The 21,012-nt window shown below is 40.9% G+C and overlaps 1 pseudogene; it reads left to right on the top strand.

Moving 5' to 3' along the window:
- Window positions 1–204: 204 nt before the first annotated feature.
- Window positions 205–305, top strand: LOC116151067 (U6 spliceosomal RNA; annotated as a pseudogene).
- The last annotated feature ends 20,707 nt before the right edge of the window (window positions 306–21,012 follow it).

The raw sequence follows: 21,012 nt of genomic DNA, 5'->3' as shown, positions 1-21,012 counted from the left end.
GAGGGAGAAACTAAGGGCAGGTAGGGAGCAGGAGAGGGAAGGAGGACAGAGGGAGGAAGGAAAAAACATTCCAAGCATAAATCCCAAGAGAAAAAAAAGAGAGAGAGAGAGAGAAAGCTATAAAACAGGAAGACTTTCTTTGTGACAGGAATCTCTAGCAAAGAGAAAGAGAGGCACTACAGACAAGTGATCAAAATGTGGGCTGTGCTTGCTTCGGCAGCACATATACTAAAAGTGGTGATACAGAGATTAGCACGGCCCTTGCGCAAGGATGACCGCAAACTCATGAAGCGTTCCACATGCAGAAAAAAAAAAAAAGCATGAGCTTTGGAATCAGACAGCTCTTGGATCTCTCTCATGTCTAGATGTCTAGACGTCTCGTGTTTAGGTGGCACCTTACAGTTCTTTCATAATATGCTGGTATGGCTTCATTTTACAGTTCTCCCACTTCCAAAAATCTCCAGGCAAGAAGCAGCCACAACTCCCCCTACTTGAAGGTCCCAATAGTTAATAGGTCCCAGGGTTGGATTGCTAAAGAAGACTCAGAGGACCCAACACAACAACGCTTACAATTGTACGATTTACTGCAGGAGAAAAGTATAGTGGAGCAAGAAAGTAAGGATATGCATCACAGGCAAAGGCTGCTTCACAGAAAGGAATGTGGAGAGGCCAGGCACAGTCTCCAATTGGTCTCTGTAAGGGTCGGGCAGGATGCACTTCCTCTCTCAGATCAGGGACCACAAGAAGTTCAGCCCTAGAGCCCTGGGTGGGAATAAGGTATGCGGCATCAAGACCGGGTGAAAATCATTAATCTCACTATAATGAAAACTAAATGCTCTAGTATCTACAATATATAAAGAACACTCACAATGCAAAAATAAAAAGACAAATAATCCAATTAAAAATGGCCAAAGCACCTGAAAAAACATTTATCTAAAGAAGACAGACAAATGGACAATTAGCCATGAAAAAATGCTCAACATCAGTATTATTAGGGAAATGCCAACCAAAGTCAGGAGATACTACTTCACAGCCACTAAGATGGTTGTAATTTTAAAACAAACAAACAAACAAAAAACAATGGGAAGTAAGTATTAGCAAGGACCTGGAGAAATGGGAACCCTCAGACATAGTGGTGAAAATGTAAAATAGTGCAGTTACTGTGGAAAACAGTTTGGCAAACCCTTAAAAGAGTTAAATACAGAGTTGCCATATGACCCAGCAATTCCACTCCTAAGTATATACCCAAGGAAATGGAAAATATACATTCACAGAAAAACTTGTACAGACACAACTCACTTAGTTGTGCTTTACCTTATTACACTTCGCAGAGACTGTGTTTTTAACAAATTGAAGGTTTGTGGCAACCCTGTGTCCAGCAATTCTGTTGGCGCCATCTTTCCAACGGCACTTGCTCACTTCAAGTCAGAGTCACATTTTGGTAATTCTCACAATATCCCAAACATTTTCATTACTATTATAATTGCTATGGTGACTTGTGATTAGTGATCTTTGATGTTATTATTGCAAAAAAGATGACTCACTGAAGGTTCATATGATAGTTGGCATTTTTTAACAATAAAGTATTTTTAATTAAGGTATATATATATAATTTTTTACATAATACTACTGCACACTTGACAGACTACAGTAGAATGTAAACATGACCTTTATGTGCACTGGGATACCAAAAAGTCATATGACTTGCTTCATTGTGATAACTGCTTTATTGCAATGCTCTGGAACTGAACCTGCAATATCTCTGAGGTGTGCCTGTATGTGAATGTTCATAGCAGCATTATTTATAATAAAAAGGAGGAACAATCAAATGTACATCAACCGATGAACGGATAGACAAAATATGGTATATCCCCAAATGGAATATTATTAAGCCATTAAAAGGAATGAAGTACTGACACATGCTACAACATGGAGGAACCTTGAAGGTGTTTTCCTAAGTGAAAGAAGCCAGTCACAAAGGTCACATATTGTATGATTCAACTTATGTATGAAACATCCAGAATAGGAAAATCCAGAGAGACAGAGAGGAGATCAATAGTTGCCAGGGGATGGAGGGAGAAGGGATTGGGGGCCACAGGGTTTCTTTTTGGGGTGATAAAAATATTCTGAATTTAGACAGTGGTGTACAGTATTGTGAATACACTAAAAGCCATTGAATTGTATACTTTAAAATGGCAAATTTCGTTACGTGAAGTTATTCTCAATTAAAAATAAATAAAACAATGCTGGCAATGTAGTGCCCTAAAATTCCTGGGACCCATGGTCACAAAGCCACACTAGTAATTAGCCCTTTCAGGGTTACTACATGCACTAACCTTCACAGCATCACTGCCAAGGAAAGTGACCGCAAACCAGAGCTGAGACCCAACTCCTTTAGGATAAGGCCTCCAGAAGAGGGCCCAACCCGTGCCACCTGCAGGCAGCCCTCCCGCCACCACCCCGCCCCCCACCCCGGCCCTGATGCACACCCACGGTCTCATGCTGCAGCTCAGACCAAGGCCCCCCTAAATTTCCTCCGCTCTGAACAGCAGAAGGGAAGGGAGCCCTGCTTGAGACTGACACTCCCTCCAATGCCACCACGGGTGACCATCTGTCCTGGTTTGCCCAGGATTCTGTCCCCATTTGAAAATGGGAAGTCTGGCTTCTGGAGAAATCCCCCAGTCCAGTCCCGGGAAGTTGGGAAGCCACCCTTCACCCCCAGGATGGACCGTGCCCGGCTCCGCAGGCAGGAGGGGCCTGGCTCCCCCTCTCCGTGCCCAGAAGCCATCGGAGCCCCGCGCTGGACCTGAAACTGGAGGGCCACTGCTGCTCATCCTGCTGCAGCTGGGCGCTTCTCCCGCCGAGCCGAGCAGAGCCGAGCCCAGCCCAGCCGAGCCGCCGACGCAGCCTCCCGCTCTTCTGCCTGCCAAATTATCTTTACTAACAGCGGGAATTCAAGGGCCCTTCATGCCTCTCGTGATGACTGAGTCTGCACCGACGCCTCTCAGCTGATTCAACACACATTTACTGAGCGCTTAGCGGGGTGATTAGAGGTGGCCCTCGCCGCCACTCGCTGGGGGCTGGCCTGCTCTGACAGTCCCCCCTCCCACCCCCGCAGCTCTTCCCGCAGCCACGTGCAGGCCGGCGGAGGCTCCTCTCCTGCCTGCTCCTGGGAGCTCAGGAATCCCGCGCAGGTCCCCGCTGCTCCCTGTGCTTCCAAACACCAGCCCTCCACTCCAGAGGTGCCTGGCTTTGTTCCGCCCTGGCTCAGAGCCAGGCACCCCGCCCTGTCGTGAGGACCCAGAGATGAGAAACTGGGGGCTCCTGCTTGTGAGGACCTAAGATCTAGATGGGGAGAGATGATCGCCCCAAATGCAGGTCACACTGGGCTAGGGCTGGGTGTGCCAGGGCTCCTTGGGGAGGGGGCACCAGAGAGGTGTGCAGAGAAGGGGGCGGTCTTCAGGGGCCCAGAGAACAGCATCCACGGTGGGGGGTAGGGGGGCATGAGATGGCACAAAGGGTGTGCAGAGAGGCAGGAGCAGAATCCAGGGACTCAAGGGAAGAGAGAGCCTCATGGAGGAAGTTGAGACCCAGTGTCTGAGCCCCCAACCAGGTCCAGTGGATGCGGGCTGGAAAAGCAACTTTTGGATGTGGCAACTGGTGATCTCAGGAGAGGCCTGATGGCAGAGACCAGCTTCCAGGGGTAGAGGAGTGAATGGCAGGTAAGGAGGTGGAGACGGAACTGCAGAGTGCTCTTCTAAAGCTTGGCTCTGATATGAATAGAAATAGGAGTAGAAAGGACTGGCTTTGGTGTCTGGGATGGAAGAGGTGTCACAGGTTATAAGGGGAACATTGGGAAGGACCTAGTAGAAAAGGAGTAGATGAGGAATGAAGAGAAAGAACAGAGGGTTCTGGTTGGGGGCTGGGGCCAGGCAGGCAGCAAGGTGCTGAGGGTGAGGTCCCAGGTTGAACCAAGTCTCTCATTTGTTACCCCGACCAGCTGAGAACACGGTGTCCCTCTTCTGAGGGGTGGCATGTGCACAGAGCCTGGGCTAAGCAGGATTGTCCTGTGCCTAGTTGGGTGAGGGTCCGGGGAGGGTCCAGTCCTGTAGGCAGTTGTTTCTGCCAGTGCTGTTCTACTGAGCCAGTGGTGGCATGGGGCATGACTGGGGCTGTCTCATGGTTTACTGAGAGCCAGGCAGGGATCCATGTCCAGGTCTGATTGGGGAGGCCCTTCTCAGACTATCCTGAGCAACGGCTTCCATGTGACTCATGTCCTGATGGTTCCTAGCCTGCCAAATGGGGGCATGTGGCCTTGGCCCTACACACCCTCTGAGGCTGTATCATCCATCTGGCTCTTGTTCTTGCTTGGGTTCGAATCTGTCCCCTGGTGTGTTACGCATTGGTATGAGAATGGGTTCTGGCTTGGGAGGTGGCTACTTCATGGAAACCTTTAAAGATATGCAGGGGGAGGCCTGGTTTTCAGGTAAGAGTTGGCTCCCGATTTGCTGAGTAATGTGTGGGTCTGAGCAGTGAACGGCGATCTGAGCAAGACTTTGTCAAGGTGTATTGAGGGCTGAGTGGGTTTAGGCTTTGACAAGATATGGTTGTCCCCACATGTGGTGAAAGGTGACATATGTGGCCAGTGCATGACCTTTCACTTAGGTTTGCGGAGTAGTGCTAGGGACACCACATGGGCTGCCTGGCAATGTATTGACTAGCCGTGAGATACTGGGCAAAGTTGATCCTAGAGAGTTAAGCAGTGTTATGTGTGTGTCAGCCTTAGTCTGAGTTTGGGTGGAGGCAGCCTCATGGTTTTTTAAACAGTGGTGCAGCTATAGGCCCGGCTCCAGGAAGGGGCCATGTTATAATATGCTGAGTGGTGGCAGGATATGGGTCCCTGTCTGGGTGGGTGCTACACAGCCCACCAGCAGTACAGCAAGCTGCCCATTTCTGCACCCTAAATTTCTGCTGGAATAGCATCACCCACTCCTCCATAGAGCAGGCCTATTCTGAAGCAACTATGGTTTTCACACACGATACTTGATTCTCCCTACATCAGTCACATCAATAGCTTCAACTTGCCTGCGGGGCAGGGTGTCTTCCCAAACATTCACTCTGCCCATAGACTAAGAAACCTGGATAACAAACACGTAGTGAGGACCTTCCCTTCCACCACTCTCGTGAACTCTTTGCCTTTCCTCTAGCTTCTCTATCATCTGCCACCTTCTCTACCTGTGCCATCCCCAGTGATAGTTTCCGAGCTTTCAAGAGAGTACATTTCCCCTGTGTACTGGGTTAAATGGTGATCCCCTAAATTCATGTCCATCCAAAACCTGTGAGTGTAACTTCATTTAGAAATAGGGTCTTTGCAGAGGTAATCAAGTTTAGATGAGGTCATACTGGATTAGGATAGACCCTAAATCCAGTATGACTTGTGTCTTTATAAGAAGAGGAAATTTTGGATCCAGACGCACAGAAACACACAGAGAGGAAGAAGGCCATGTGAAGACAGACAGAGATTGGAATGATGTATCAACAAGTCAAGGAATTCTGGCAACCACCAGAAGCTAAGAAGAGCCATGGGAAGATTCTTCCCAAGAGCCTTTGGAGGGAGCATGGCTCTGCCAGCACCGTGATTTCATACTTTCAGCCTCCAAAACTGTCAGAGAATAATAAATGTCTGTTGTTTAAAACCACTCCTTTCAGGTAATTTGTTACAGTAGCCATAGGAAACTAATGCACACTGTTTCCAATTCTTTTTGGTTAGACGCTGTCTAAATGTCAGGATTTCTTTTAATTTCTTTAGTATGTTCCTCTTTGGACAAGTGAGTATAATTTAGCCAACTGGATTTCATCAAACATCTACATCTGTCAAGCAACTGTCACTGCTAAAATATTACCAGTGCATGTTAGCTAAGTGGTACCTATGTAAAATAGGACCAAGATTGTTTTTACAGCATAACAAGTGAATTTTTAAATTTACCACTGATTTAAAGCACAGAAAGTCTTTTATTCTAAGAGGGAACGAATTCTTAAAATTCCTAGGGAAATGTCTTTCATCAATCCTGATTGCTCTGGGTTTTTTTCTTTCATCTTATTAATTTTAATAGTATAGTTTTAATCCATTTTTATAAATAAATTCACTTCATATTTTGAGGGCTATTGTGTTCTTATTTAGAATTAAATTTCTAGCAATTGCTTATTTGGGTCTTGGTGCTATATGATAGAGCCTAGTCAGCCATAAAAATTAATAAAATAATGTCATTTGCAGCAACATGGATGAACCTGCAGAATGTCATTCTAAGTGAAGTAAGCCAGAAAGAGAAAGAAAAATACCACATATATATATATATATATATATATATATATATGATGGAAGGAAACCAGATATATGTTTTATTCCATCCCCTTCCCTTCTTTTTTATAGTTATTTGCTGTCGTACAAAACATTCTCCCTCTTTTTGCTTCATCCCACTATCAAACACTCCAACGATATGCCTTCTACTACCCTAAATTCTCCCATTCATGTCTCCTTTTGCCAGTCCCCTGCCCTGTCCCAATTTCTCTACTCCCTCTTCCTTCCTACTAGGTGTTATTAAAGAAACTCTCTAAATCACATTGCCTGGATTCTGTACAAAGTCAGGGTCTCAAGCCACCCTAATGGGTCATAATGAATGGCCCTTGAAGTCCAACCCAGGAAAGGTATAACCTTTGGGTCTAAGGTGGCCCTGGCTAGCAGATGGTTTGCCAGGATCCACGCGTCACTTAAAACTCACTGCTTCAGGCTGTACAATGTGATGGATCCTCAATTTATTCCTTGAGCTTTAGTAGCTTGCTGGTCTCTCCTCGCTCAGGTCCCAGCTTCTGTCTGTTCACTAGTCCATTGCTTCAAGCTGAACCTTGCCCAACCTTTGCCAGTTGCCTTAACTACTGCCATGCCCAGCCAGGACTTTGACTTCCACACAGGGAGATTTTTAAAACCCCGATTTATTGAGCCACACACTGTGCTAAGTGCTTCACACCCACTATCTTGTTTAACGCTCACAACAACCATATTAGGTATGAATTATCCCCCCTTGCCTTCAGCCAATGACCATGCCTTCCTTCAGCTGATGACCATGCTTTCCATTGTACAGAAAAGAATGAGGACATCAAAATAAGCTTCCCCAATTTCCTTCTTCTTCACCTCAGAGTCTCTCTGGATCTTCAACTGCTTCATTTCCTTTACTCCAATTATGAAAGCATGTCAAATGGGCAGACAGAAACAGAGGGGCATCTGTGAGATAGACATGGTCAATCCATGGTCTCAAGGAGCACAGACCTAAATGAAGTCCATGCAGATCAACAAGAGGTGTCTAAAAGGAAGCACCAAGAGCCTGCCAAGAAAGTTCAGAAAGCTGTCATCCAAGGAGATGCTGAAATCAGAAGACAAGGAAGGAGCCCAATAAGGTCTGTGAGGTTAAGAATATAGCACTTCTTGTGGGGCACCTATTGATTTCTGAGAACACACTTCTTTTTCACCTGGAGTCAGCCAGTGTGTAAGAGGCTTTCACCCTTCAGCCTATTCAAGGCACTACTCACTTTCCTATCCCTGCCTTTTCTACCTGCCAAGTTAATCACTCAGATGGTTTCAATTTTACCTCTGTAACCACCACTTTCCTACCTGGATAGCTCCAGAGCCCTCCCTGATGAGTTTCAATATGACTCCAAATATCCCAGTTCCCTACCATGGCCAAGGACCCCAGCCTGCCTTAGCTTTGAGGAACGTTAATACCTTCCTATCATACTTGTCCACCATCCAAGACGAAGCCCTTCTGATCATCTATCCTCTCGCTTCCTTTCATCTCCACCTGCTCTGTACTTCCTCACCTACCCAAATTCCCACTGCACCTCTCCGTCCCAGATCACTTCACTTGGCCCTAGGGAATTCTCATTCAAAGATAGACAAACTCTCTTCCATGGAAACTCTCCCACTTTCTGGCCTTAAATTAAACATGTTTCTCTCCTCAAGATATCTCTTCCCCTGCATCTCCCTCCAAGCTGCTCATCCATTCATTCTCCACATACTACAGTCAGCATCCTCCTACTACGTCATCACTACTTCCAAACCATAACTCTTTCAATATGGCTTCCTTAAAGTTTATACCATCCATTTTCTCTTCGTCACTGCAGTAGTCTAATAACCTCTTGGCCAGCCTCTCTCTCTCTCTCTTATTTGTTTTCTTTTTTGCCACTTGACTCACAGTCTTCCTCTCTAACAAATTGGTCACCATCCTGGGCAATCTCAGTGTTCTTATCAACAAGCATCCATCTTGGGCACCTACTGTCCAGGGTGGGAGGAGCATTTGGACAGCCTCAGTTGACTAAACCTTGTGGTTTCCTGGTGGTTTCTCAATATGAAATCGGTACAGAGATTTGTACAGAGATTCAGCCTTGTGGTGTCCAGGACAGAGAGTCTAGAATGATTACAGCTGAGTAGAGTTTCAATAGATTTGAATTTTTCTCTGCAGCAGACTTGGTCTCCAAGTATCTGAGATGGTGAGATTTCTGGGGAAAGGTATTTAAGCAAGAGTTGCAGCAGACAGATTCTAGGCTTATCTGCCACAGTATTCAAATCAAGTCAATTACAAAGAGACTGCCCTCTGAATTAAAGTTTCATCATGTTAATAAGTAAAAAACACTATTTCGATAAATATTTCTTGAGAATATATTATGTGCCAGGTATCATCCCAGGAGCTGAGAAAAGGAAAAATGGAGAAAAAAGAATCCCTGACCCCATTGCTTAAATCAGTTCATAACTGTTTAACATAAATCATCCATATGTCAAGTTGAAATAATGATACTCACTTCACAGGGTTGTTGTGAGTTTTAAATAAGATAATTCATATAAAGCAAATAGCTCAACAAATGGTAAGTAAGTGGTAAAGGCATGGGGCTATTATGAACTCTTCTGCACCTCCCAAGTGTGACCACCAGGTGTCAGCCTCCCCTAGCTAAACCCTACCAGGCCAAGGGTGACCAGGTCGTCTACCCTCTCCAATAGGAGAGGAAGAAGCAAAGGACCTGGACTCAACTATTTGTTCCTCATCTACTCCTGATCAGAGCTACAAAGGTGCAGAAATTTCTTAGCACCAATTTCAGGTGAGAACTTGTATGCCTGCAGAGTAAGCCCAGTGGGAAGGGTTCTGCAGTCTCCCTAGGCACCACAATATGGAAATGACCAAGATCAGGTCAAGAAGAAGCAGAAAAAAGGACATTAAAGGCCAAGAGAGGCAAAGGAAAACCAGTTCAGGAAAAGGCCAGGAACAGAGTGAAATAGGAGGAAGAAAGAGAGACTAAGAGAGAGGGAAAGATAAAACTTTTCTTACTCAGTCACCTCCCCAGGGCCTCACCCAAAGCTTTACTAAAGCCCTCTCATTTAAGCCACCAGCAACCTGAAACCCCCACCTCCCAGGCTCCTGCCACACGTCAAATCCCTTTTTAATCCTTGTAATCCCACTGATTCTCTAGCTGGCTTTCTCCCGGATATATTTCAGAGAGGAGCTTTAGAGTCCCTGGCAAAGAACTCATCATTCTTTTTTAGCCCATGTAATTTCTACTTTGTATCTGAGCTGCCATCTTTTCCAGACTTCCCTGTTCTCCTTATTAGAAACTATATTTCCATTTTTTGAAAGATGCCTTTTCCCCCCGTACAATAGCCTCTTTGACTTTGCCAGTTAACCAAGTTGCATATTTTATTTCCCAAGTGCCTAGTATTTTTGATAGTTGGCATACATTTTCTCAGGCTTCCAATATGGTATTTTTTAAATAGTCCAGAGGCTTCCTGTGGATTATTGACTTTTTGAACGTTAGTCTTAATTTTTCCTAATGTCTTATAACATGTGGCATACCCAAACAGGAATAGGCCTGTTCAGACCCCATGGTGAAGTAGAGCTGTTGACTTAGTGTACTCTCTGTGGACAGAACGCGGCCTGCAACTGTTTTTCAGGACCAACCACCAGTTAAGGGCTCTTCCCTTAATCCAGAAAGAGATCTTTGCTTGGGAATTTCTAAAGAAAACCTAAAAAATTAATTGAGAAAGCAGAACCTACACTATGTAAAAAAGAAAGAACAATGTAATAAAAAGTAAAGCATGTTACAATTACTATCAGTTAATATAGCTCAGTGGTAGAGTGCAGGCTTAGCATGCACAATGTCCTGGGTTCAATTCTCAGTACCTTCATTTAAATAAATTAATAATAATATAAAGGCCAAACTTGTGAGCTATCACTAATTCCTTCTCTCCCTTAGTTAAGTGTGGCAAAGGGAAGTGAATCAATTTCTAGAGCACCACAAAGATTCTAGGAACTAACAGATCCAGTTACCTGAAAAATCTGAACTTGGATTTCCTGCAAATCACGATCAATCCAGGTCACTGCCAGCTCACTCAAAAGAGGCCTGAGCCCTTCCTCTCACCCAGCTGCCACTGTCTCTATCCATTGTCAATAGAGAAATAGCCTTATTAGGGAAATGGCTCTGCTCTGCCTTGGCCACGTTGCATATAACTACATAGGCAAAGGCTTGGACTATCGGAGTGGTGGAATGCCTTCTGACCCTCCTGGAACATGAGGGGATGGGAGCCCTGTAAGGAGCGCCTGCGAGGCCATCTCCCACTGGCCTCCCTACCCATCCTGGGAGGCTGTCTGAGATAGTTTCTCATCCCCGCCCTGGTTCGGATAAGGCGTGGAGCTTTCTATCCTACTCCTTGAGAACAGAGTGGCAGGACATAAAACCTTGTTGTGGCAGCTCAGCTCCTCAGGACAACTTGTTTAAATGTCCTTTTTAGCGTGTGGGACAAGGATCACAGGGAGCTGGCACCTTAGGCTTATTCTTCTTTTTGCTGTCTACTTAAGTGGTAAAATGTCTGGATCTGGAGGTGACTCACCATATCTTACAGGTCAAATCAGTCAGGCCTTGGCCTTGCCTTGTCTAGTGCATGACCTTGACAAGCCTTGAGCCATTCCACACAACCAAGGGGTGATTGTGATCAAAGCACAATGGGTTGAGGCTGCAGCTAATTCCACTGATAAGGTCTGAGTCCTCCTACCCGCTGGAGGCTGCTGCTGCTTCTAACACTAAGTGAGAGGCCTAGAGACTAATTTGTTCCCCTTCTGTACACCTCAGCTAAGATTGCCTTTGAGACACAATAACATCTCCAGCATTTTTCCTATTTTTTGAAATTGAGATATAATTTACATAAAATTAAATGTAGATTTTAGGTGTACTTCTTGATAAGTTTTTGACAAACATATATATACTCACATAAGCACCACCCCTATCAAGATAAAGAATATTTTTATCACCTCGAAAAATTCCCACTTCAACTTTCAACTAGTAGATAAATAAGTCCGAGAGATCTAATCCACAGAATAGCAGTTATAGTCAACAATATTATATTATAAACTTCAAAGTTGCCATGAGGCTAGATCTTAATTGTTCACACTACAAAAAAGAAATAATAATTATGTGGCATGATAGAGGTGTTAGCAAATGCTATTGGTAATCATACTGCAATATATAAATGTACGAAATCAACATGTTGAACAACTTAAATGTACACAATATTATATGACAACTGTATCTCAATTTTTTTTTAAAGTTCCCACTTGCCCCTTTCTAGTCAATTACCACCAGTCTCCTCCAAGGGCAACCCTTGTTCTAATTTCCATTTATAAATGCTTCATATACTGGAATAATAATAATAAAAGCATCTAATACTAAATAAATAGTTCAAATACATGGACTCATAACGTATGAACTCTTGTGTATAGCTCCTTTTGCTCAACTTTACGTTTCTGAGATTCTTGTAAATTGTTGCATATATCAGTGTTATTTTTTTAATGCTGAGTAGCATTCCATTGGATAGATGTACCACAGTTTGTTTATCCATTCACCTGATGATGGACAGTTGAGTTGTTTACAGTTTTGTGCTATTAGTAATAAAACTGCCATTAATATTTGCATATAATTCAACATTGTTTTGAATCCTGAAGAAATGCTTGTTTGCATCTTCTTTTCCTTCTATTATAGAATATTTCAAACATAAAAACAAATATAGAGAGTAATAAAAAGGAATATCTGTGTAACCCTCCATTTTTTTCCCTTTTAGATAGTTTTCATTTTTTAGAGAACTTTTAGGTTCCCAGCAAAATTGAGCAAAAAGTACAGAGTTTCCATACACAACTTATCCCCACCAATGCACACCCTCCCCTATTATCAACATCTCTCACCAGAGTGGTATATTTGTTACAGTTGATGAAAAACACTATGTTGTACACCTCAAACTAATATAGTATTGTAAATTGACTATACTTCAATACAAATAAATAAATAAAATCTCTAAAATCTAAAAAAAAAAAAAACCCAACCAACCAACCAACCAACCAACCAACAAAAAAAACCCAATTTGCCTAGATGCTTCAAAAAAGTCACTATCATAAAAGGCACAAAAAATGCAGTGGAACTTTACTAGATTAGAGGCTAAATGAAATGACAACTAAGTACAATGTATGACATTTGAGTGGATTCTAGATGGAGTTTAAAACTAAAGGACATTATTACAGTAATTGGAGAAATTTTAACATGGATTGTAAATCAGATAATAGTATTATGACAAACATTAAAATGCCTTGAATGTGATCAGTGTATTGTGGTTATGTAGAAGAATGCCTTTGCTTTAGGAAATACATGCTGAAGTATTTAGGAATTAAGTGCCATTTGCTCTCAAATGATTCAGGAAAAAAAATGTGTATTCACACATAGATAAAGCAAATGCAGCAACATGCTTACAATTGATAAGGGGTGTATGGGTATCCATTACACTATTCTTGCAGCTTAGTATTTTAAATGTTTCAAAATAAAAAACTAGGGAGGTAACTATGTTGCAAGGAGCATTTTTGCACATATCTTCTTGGGCACATGAAACTCTAGGTTATGTACTTAGAAGTAGAATTTTTGAGTCATAAAATATGAGCATCTTTAGCTTTACTAGATTTTGCTAAATTACTCTCCAAAATGGTTGTATCAGTTTATAATTCCACTACATTTCACCACATCTTCATGCAACACTGTCAGTTCTCATGTATGCCAATCTGATGGGTGTAAGTGTCTCATGATTGCTTTCCCCCCCAAATTTTCTTATGAAAAGAATTTAAACATATAGTAAAGTTTTTAAAAAAAAGTATTCAGTGAATTCAGGTGGTGGCTCTATTGAGCATTTTGTCTTATTTGCTTTATCCCATATCTATCCATAATTCAATCTACCATATTTTGTAATGTATTAAAAGTAAGTTGAACACATCAGTAGACCACTCCTAAACATTTCAGCATGCAGATCATTAACTAGAGTTCAACATTCGCTTACAGATTTTTAAGGTAAAATTTATACACAGTGGAATGCCCAAACCATAATTGTATATTCACTGAGTTCTAATAAATGCATATACACCTGTGTAACCCAAACCTCCATCCAAATATAGAACATTATTGTCACCCATAGAAAGCTCCCTAACTCCCCTCCAGGTCAATCCCTGGCCCCATTCCCACCAGGTAACACTATTTTATTTTTGTTTTTGTTTTCAAGAGAGATTCATTTTGTCTGTTCTAGATACCATATGTACTCTTACTCTTTTGTGGAAGATTTCTTTCACTCAGCATAATGTTTGTGAGATTCAACCAGGCTGTTGTATCTATCACTAGTTTGTTCCTTTTTATTGCTGAGTAGAATTCCATTGTATGCCACAGCTTGTTTATCCATTTCTCTGGTGATAGACACTTCGTGCCTTTTCAGTATTTGGCTATTATAAATAAGGCTGCTATGAACATTCTTGTCAAGTCTTTTTGTGGACAAATCTTCTCATCTCTCTTGGGTTCTTACTGTCTTAATCTGCATGTCTCTGATTACTAATGAAATTGAACATATTTTCATATTAACCATATTGCATTTTATATATTGTCTTCATTTGGGGGGGGTAATTAGATTTATTTATTTACTTATTTTTAGAGGAGTTACTGGGGATTGAACCCAGGACCTTGTGCATGTGCATGCTAAGCATGAGCTGTACCACTTGAGCTATACCCTCCCCCTTCATTTTATATACTATCTACTTCAATGTTTTGTTCATTTTTCTGAGCTGTTTGTCTTTAATTTTTTAAGAAGCTCTTTATTCAAATGCTAATTATGTATCTCTTACGTGTTGCAAATATCTTGTCTCTCCTTTTGTTTATGGTATGTATTCTTATGCAGAAGTTTTAAATTTTACCATAGCCAAATTTACCAATTTTTCCTTTACATTTTGTACTTTATCTATCTTGTCTACCACAGGGATCTTCAGTCTAAGGTACACATTCCCTAGGGGTATGTGAAAACTTTTCTAAGGTGTTTAAAACTACGGATGGCATTGAAGGAATCAATTTCTAGATCCTCAACTTTTATAGCTATTCTTTCCTGAAATTGTAATATATCAGAATGGCTGTGTAGTGGCCTCATTCTGGGTCTCCTTTTCTACCTTTCTTCTCACAAATGCCTGCCTGTATCCCTTTTCCCCAGCCTGAATCTTAGTATTGCACATTGTCCCAAGTATAAAACCTCTGGTGAACCAAACAATGGGGCAAATCTAAATATTGGTGTTAAAAGTGTACATACTGTATTATATGAAATTATAGAACAGGGAAAATGAATTCACAGTGAAAACAATCAGAACAGTGGTTGCTTCTAGGGTGGGAATGAAGATTGACTACCTTAAACAAAAAAACACAAAAGCAAATAACAAGCATGTTGAAGTATTTAGGAGTGAAGTGTACTAATGCCTGAAACTTAACTTTGAAATGCATAAAAACATAAGATGGGTTAATGGATGGATAGAAGGCTAGGTAGATGGAAAGATAGGTAATAAACATAGCAAAATGCTACTTACAGAATCTAGGTGCTGAGTTTATGGACATTTATGTACAAGTCTATCAACTTCTCAATTTGTTTTTAATTTTCCATATTAACATGTTAGGGGGAAAAACTACTGATGCTGAGGAAACCTCTACTCAAACTGTTGTGTCTTTCTCTGCTCCTGAGAAGTCCATGAGAACAAAGCAATGGGAGCTTTGGTAAGAAATACTGAAGGTGGCAATGCTTTATTTCATCTGGGCAACATCTATCTTAGAATTCAGAAGTGAGATAGTTGTTATAAGGAAAGCATTAACACATTTTTATTTGAGTTGAAAAACAAAGTCAGACTTTTAAAACAAAATAGGTCTCATTTGACTTTTTTTTTCTTTTGGATGAATAGGAGTGACTCTGCCAATTAGAATATATGGTAGGCATTTTCCATAAATTGGATAAACTTAAATCAGCAGCTCCAAAAAGTTTTAATGAAAATATATTTAAAGCACAAGATAAAACAGAAGCATCTGGTTTTAAAATACTATATTGGTAAAAGTTCACTCAAATTAATAATATTTTTATTTTTCCAACCTTTCCTTTCTGAGCATATCAGGTAAAATAAGTTACCCATCAGGGAAAATAAGTGAAGAAGTAAGTAGGCATGGTTACTAATCATCTAAAAAGCTTTTTTGTTACAGTTCCTAGAAACTGATAAAGTGCATGGCTCTAGTGAAAGAGTAACAAATCCTTTTGCAAGTCAAGTGGTTTCCAATCCTTTGCTTTCAACAAATTTGAAGGAAAATATAATCAGGCAGTCAGAAAATCATAAAAAGACACTTTGATAGATCACTATATGGTTTTGGCAAAAAAAAAAACCTCAGAGTTCAAATGATTAAATTATTAAATAAATAAATTCCCATATTCTTATATGTTTGAACAAGTTTCTCAGTGTATCCCCTATAAAAATAAAAACAGAAATAGAATTGAAGCTGAATTCTCATTCTAGCAACAAGTAATATTTATCCATCCATACAAGGGAGGGAAAAAAATCCAGTTCAATCAAGGGTGCATTTCCAATAAAATTTGACTTTTTGTGTTTTCCATTCATTTATCAAAATGTATAAAATATTTATATTTTGAGCAATTTTATACTAATAATAATGGTTACAATAGCTCAGTGCAGAGAAATAGTAATAGCTAAAAACTTATTTTTATAAGACATTTGTTAAAATTTTATTTTATATTCATATTCTTGCTGCAAAGAAATATGATAGGGTGATCAATAAAAGACTTTTAAATATAACATATATAATATTAAGATAAAATTCTATGAGGGAAGTGAAATGGAAAAATGAAGTAAAGACAAAAATAGATACAAGTTTTCTGGCTGTTAACGAAGAACTTATTCCTTAAATTTTCAAATGGGTGATGGTGAGTATCAAATCACTACAGTATTTAGAGTTCATTTAAAATAACCATGGATTTGATTTTTATGCCAATATTTACAATAGATTGGAAAGTATACCCCCTGTAATTATTTTAACTCATAATGAAAACATTTTTATGTCACATTGAACATGTGAAAGAGGATCCATAATTTTTCAAAATTCTTTTATTAGAGATCTGAGAGCAAAAACCATGAAAACCACTAGTCTAAGAAATCTTTTTCTACCCTATGATGAAATTGTATTCTCTTATATTTTCTTTAAAAATGTAAAAGTTTTGCCTTTTACATATATACCTCTAATCAAGCCAGAATTGATTTTTTTTTTACAGAGTATCAAGTAAAGAAATATATTTTCCCCCAACATGTAGCCCCAATAGACCCTGCATCATTTCTTGACTGGCCCATCCATTCTTTCCTTCTCCCTCCTACTGATTCATAATGCCACTTTGATCATATGCCAACTTTCCATATGGAAACATGTGGGTCTATTTTGGGAATTTCTTTCTACTTCATTGGCCTCTTTACCTATGTGTGGACCACATCACATTGTCTGAGTCCCCACATCTTGTTCTTTTTCCTCAAAATTGTCTTGGCTATTCTTGGCTGTTTGTTCTTCCATATGAATTTTAGAATTAGTTTGTCAAATTGCATTAAAATTTCTGTTGGGATTTTTATTGGAAATGCACAGGATCTATATTTAGATTCATTTGGGGAAATATCTTTATGATATTGAGTTACTGCAGTGGCAGAGAAGCTAGTTGTCTATCCCAAATCCATTCTCTTTTCCTTTCTAACAGAACCCTGACTTATTTTGGGTGGAAATGTGCCCAGATAAAAGAATACACTTTTCACTCTCCCTTGCAGCTAGGAATCGTCAATAGGTGTAAGTGCAAGTTCCATAAGGCTTCTGGGAAGGGTCTTTAAAGGGAGGGACCTGTCTTAGATAGGAAGACATGACTCATCCTCAGCTTCCCCCTTCTTCCTCTCAAAAATATCCCCTTTTCACGGCTCTTGAAATCATGACTTTACACTCCATTCACAGCCTCTGCTGTGACCTTCCTCACTCCCTGGTTACTGTATTCCCCTCCTAAGCTATCTCACCACCACTCCCCTCCGATCCATTCTCTGCATTACTATACCAGGGTGGTTCTTCTAAAACCCAGCTCATTTTACTCCCTTTCTCCAGAAGTGGTTCTCAAACCTGGCTGCACCAAAATCAGCTGGAAAACATGGAGAAGCTTTATATTTTCCTGAAACATAGCCCACATTCTCTGACTCTGAATCACAGGAGGAAGGAGTATCCCCAAATCAGTAGTTTCAAAAAGTTCTTCAGGTGATTCTATTTCACCATTCAGTTTGGGAACCACTGATATATGATATTTAATGTGTTGTGCAAGGTGTTATGGATTCAATTGTGTTCCTCCAAAATTCACATGTTGAAATCCTAACCCCCAGTCCCTCGGAATGTCACTGTATTTGGAGCTAGAGCCTTGGAAGAGGTAATTAAGTTCAAATGAGGTGGTTAGGGTGGGCCCTAACCCGATATGACTGATGTCTTTATAAGAAGAGGAGATTAGGATACAGGCACACAAGGAGGAAGGACCACGTGCAGACACAGGGAGAAGATGGCCATCTGCCAGCCAAGAGGAGAGACCTCAGAAGAAACGGAACCTGCCAATACCCTGATCTCAGACTTCCAGCCTTCAGATCTGTGAGAAAATGCATTTCCATTGTGTAAGCCGCCCAGTCTGTGGTATTTGTTATGGCAGCCAGAGCAGACAAACACACACGGATTTTATCCAGGCTCTGACTACCTCTCTAGAGCCCCAGCTCTGTCAGGCTCCATCCATCCTCCCATCACTACCCACCCAAACCTCCAACACTTAGTAGTTTTGAACTAGAGTTGGGCAACATAACTTCTCTGTACCCAGTTTTCTTATCTATAAAATGGGGATAATAGTATTATCTCCCTAGGGTTGTGCGAGGATTAAATGCCATCAACTATGCAATGCATTTAACACGGTTGTGAACATATAAAATATTCAATAAATGTTAGCAGCTACACTCCAGCCATAAGGCATTAACGGCCATCCTCTAAATGTATGCTGTCTTACTCCACTTCCATGACATAGCACATGCTGACATGTCTGCTTAGAATGCCTTTTTCTCATGGCTTCACCTAGCCGACCCTTGATTGCCTTTCAGGACTGAATTCCTGGTGCAGCCAGCTCTTCCCCTAGTCTGGAGCCCCACCCTGGGCTCCCACAGCACCCTGTGCTCGCCTCTATCAAGTCAGAAGCCATTGCAGGGTTTTCAGTGGAGGACTGACCTCATCTGGCTTAAGTATCTACTATATGACAGGCACCATTCTAGGTTCTGAGAATAAAAAGAACACTTAGCTCATGGGGTTGCTGAGAGGATTACAAGAGATAAAGTGTGCCAAGTACTTAAGACAGTGCCTGGCATATGGTAAACACTCAGTAAATGCTATTATTATCTATCTATATTCAGGACACTACCTCACAGCCACTGACGTCTTTGGCCTCTTGCTCCCAGTCTTCCACTCTAAACACAAATCCCACTACCATCCTGGGTGATGACCCTTCCAACATGCTAACCTCTCTCCTGGATCTCAACTCCAGTAGCTTTCACCACTACCCTACTCCAGACACACTGTGACAACATCTTGACCTTGACAATTGTTGGACTGTTGGATTTTTGCAAACTGAATAGATTGTGTATAAATGTACAAATAGATTCATATATAGAAAGCCCAGGTGGAATCGTCCTTTAGCTTGAGGCAAGACTGTGCTCTTCGGTCTCCACCCCAAATAAGCAACAAGTCGCTTCTGTAAGACTGGGTCCCTGGAAGATAAAGGCAGAGAAGGGAAGGGGAGGGCTGGCTGGAGGTGCTAGTTTTGCCTGCATAAGATAAGAGGAAATTACAGTTGTAGCCTTTCTGGAAGCAAGGAGGGAATAAGAGGTTAGTGATCAAGATATCTGTGAAAAGTCAGGAGATTGAGGGGCAGATGCTGCCAATAGACACTGTTCAACATGAATGATCGTCACAAAAGCTGTTCTCTGACACTGAGTTAAGAGTAATCCTGTGCAGGTGTGCACCCCTTCCTGCCAGAAGAAGTTACATCAAACCCACGGCTCCAAGGGCAAGGCCTGGAAGTCAGGGTTCACCCCACCTCCTTTCACTCAAATACTTCTGTATCTATTTTATTTATTTGGACTTTCACTTATAACTGCTTTTGCAAAAAGTGTTGCAGTGCTAAACCTTTGCTGTTTCCCTCAGCAGATAACTATGTATTTTACTTTCCCTAGAAGCCAGCTTCCATTGAGGTGCGGTGACTACCCTCACATTCCTCTCTACTTATCCACATCTCATGCCCTCGAGCCTCTGACTATGTGTCCTTTTTCCTGTTCAAGGTTAATGCCACTACTCATGCTTGATCCCATCTCTTTCTCATTTCCTGAGTCTTTATGCCATCAATTTTCCTTTCTCCTATAAGGCTGAACCATATTAAATTGCTATTGGGGACATCTAGCAATGGTGGAACATTGGCAATTTCACATGGTTTAAACTAATATATCTTTGTTCTTTCCCTCTCTAAATTTTCCTTTTCCTCAACCGAAACAATTACAAGAAATTATTGTACAGGTTAGAGTAACCTCTTCATAGATAGTGTTTAACTTCTCACCTCCATGTGTCCCTGAATATAAAATCTAGACACCATACCCCAGATATATCTGCCTTTGCTGTTCACATCTCCCAACTGACAATTCACCCACAAGTATTTACCAAAGGTCTGGCATGTTTATGAAAGTTTTGATCACTCATTCAACAAACATCTTCTGAGTACCTACATTGTGCCAGATACTGTCATAAGCACTTGGAATGGATCACTGAACAAAACAAAAACCCCAGCTCTCTTGGATCCTATATTCTAGCAGGGGTGGGAGGAGAGAGATATGCAATAAACATAATAAATAACTATATACACATACGTGTGTTAGAAAGTGATAGGTGCCACGGAAAAAAGTAAAAGTAGAGCAGGGAAGGGAGATAGGGAGTGCTAGAAGTTGTGATTTAATTTCATTTAAAGAATTAATTTATTTATTGAAGTATAGTTGATTTACAATACTGTGTTTGTTTCAGGTGTACAGCATAGTGATTTGTGTTTTTTTCAGATTATATTCCATTATGGGTTATTACAAGATATTGGGTATAATTCCCTGTGCTATACAATAAAACCATGCTGTTTATCTATTTTATGTATAGTAGTTTGTATCTTTTTCATCCCATACTCCTAATTTGTCCCTCCCTTCCTCCCTCTCCCCTTTGGTAACCGTAAGTTTGTGAGTCTGTTTCTGTTTTGTATTTAGATTCAATTGTATTATTTTTTAGATTCCACAAATAAATGATATCATATAATATTTGTCTTTATTTCACTAAGTATAATATTCTCTAGGTCCATCCACATTGCTGCAAATGGCAATATTTCATTCTTTTTTATGCTTGAGTAATATTCCATTGTGTGTGTGTATGTGTATATATATATATACATACACCAATATATACAATCCACATCTTCTTAATCCAATCATCTGTTGATGAGCACTTGGGTTGCTTCCACACCTT

This window comes from Camelus dromedarius, chromosome X (assembly GCF_036321535.1).
Source record: "Camelus dromedarius isolate mCamDro1 chromosome X, mCamDro1.pat, whole genome shotgun sequence".
Lineage (NCBI taxonomy): Eukaryota > Metazoa > Chordata > Mammalia > Artiodactyla > Camelidae > Camelus > Camelus dromedarius.
This window is presented reverse-complemented; position numbering and strand designations above follow the sequence as displayed.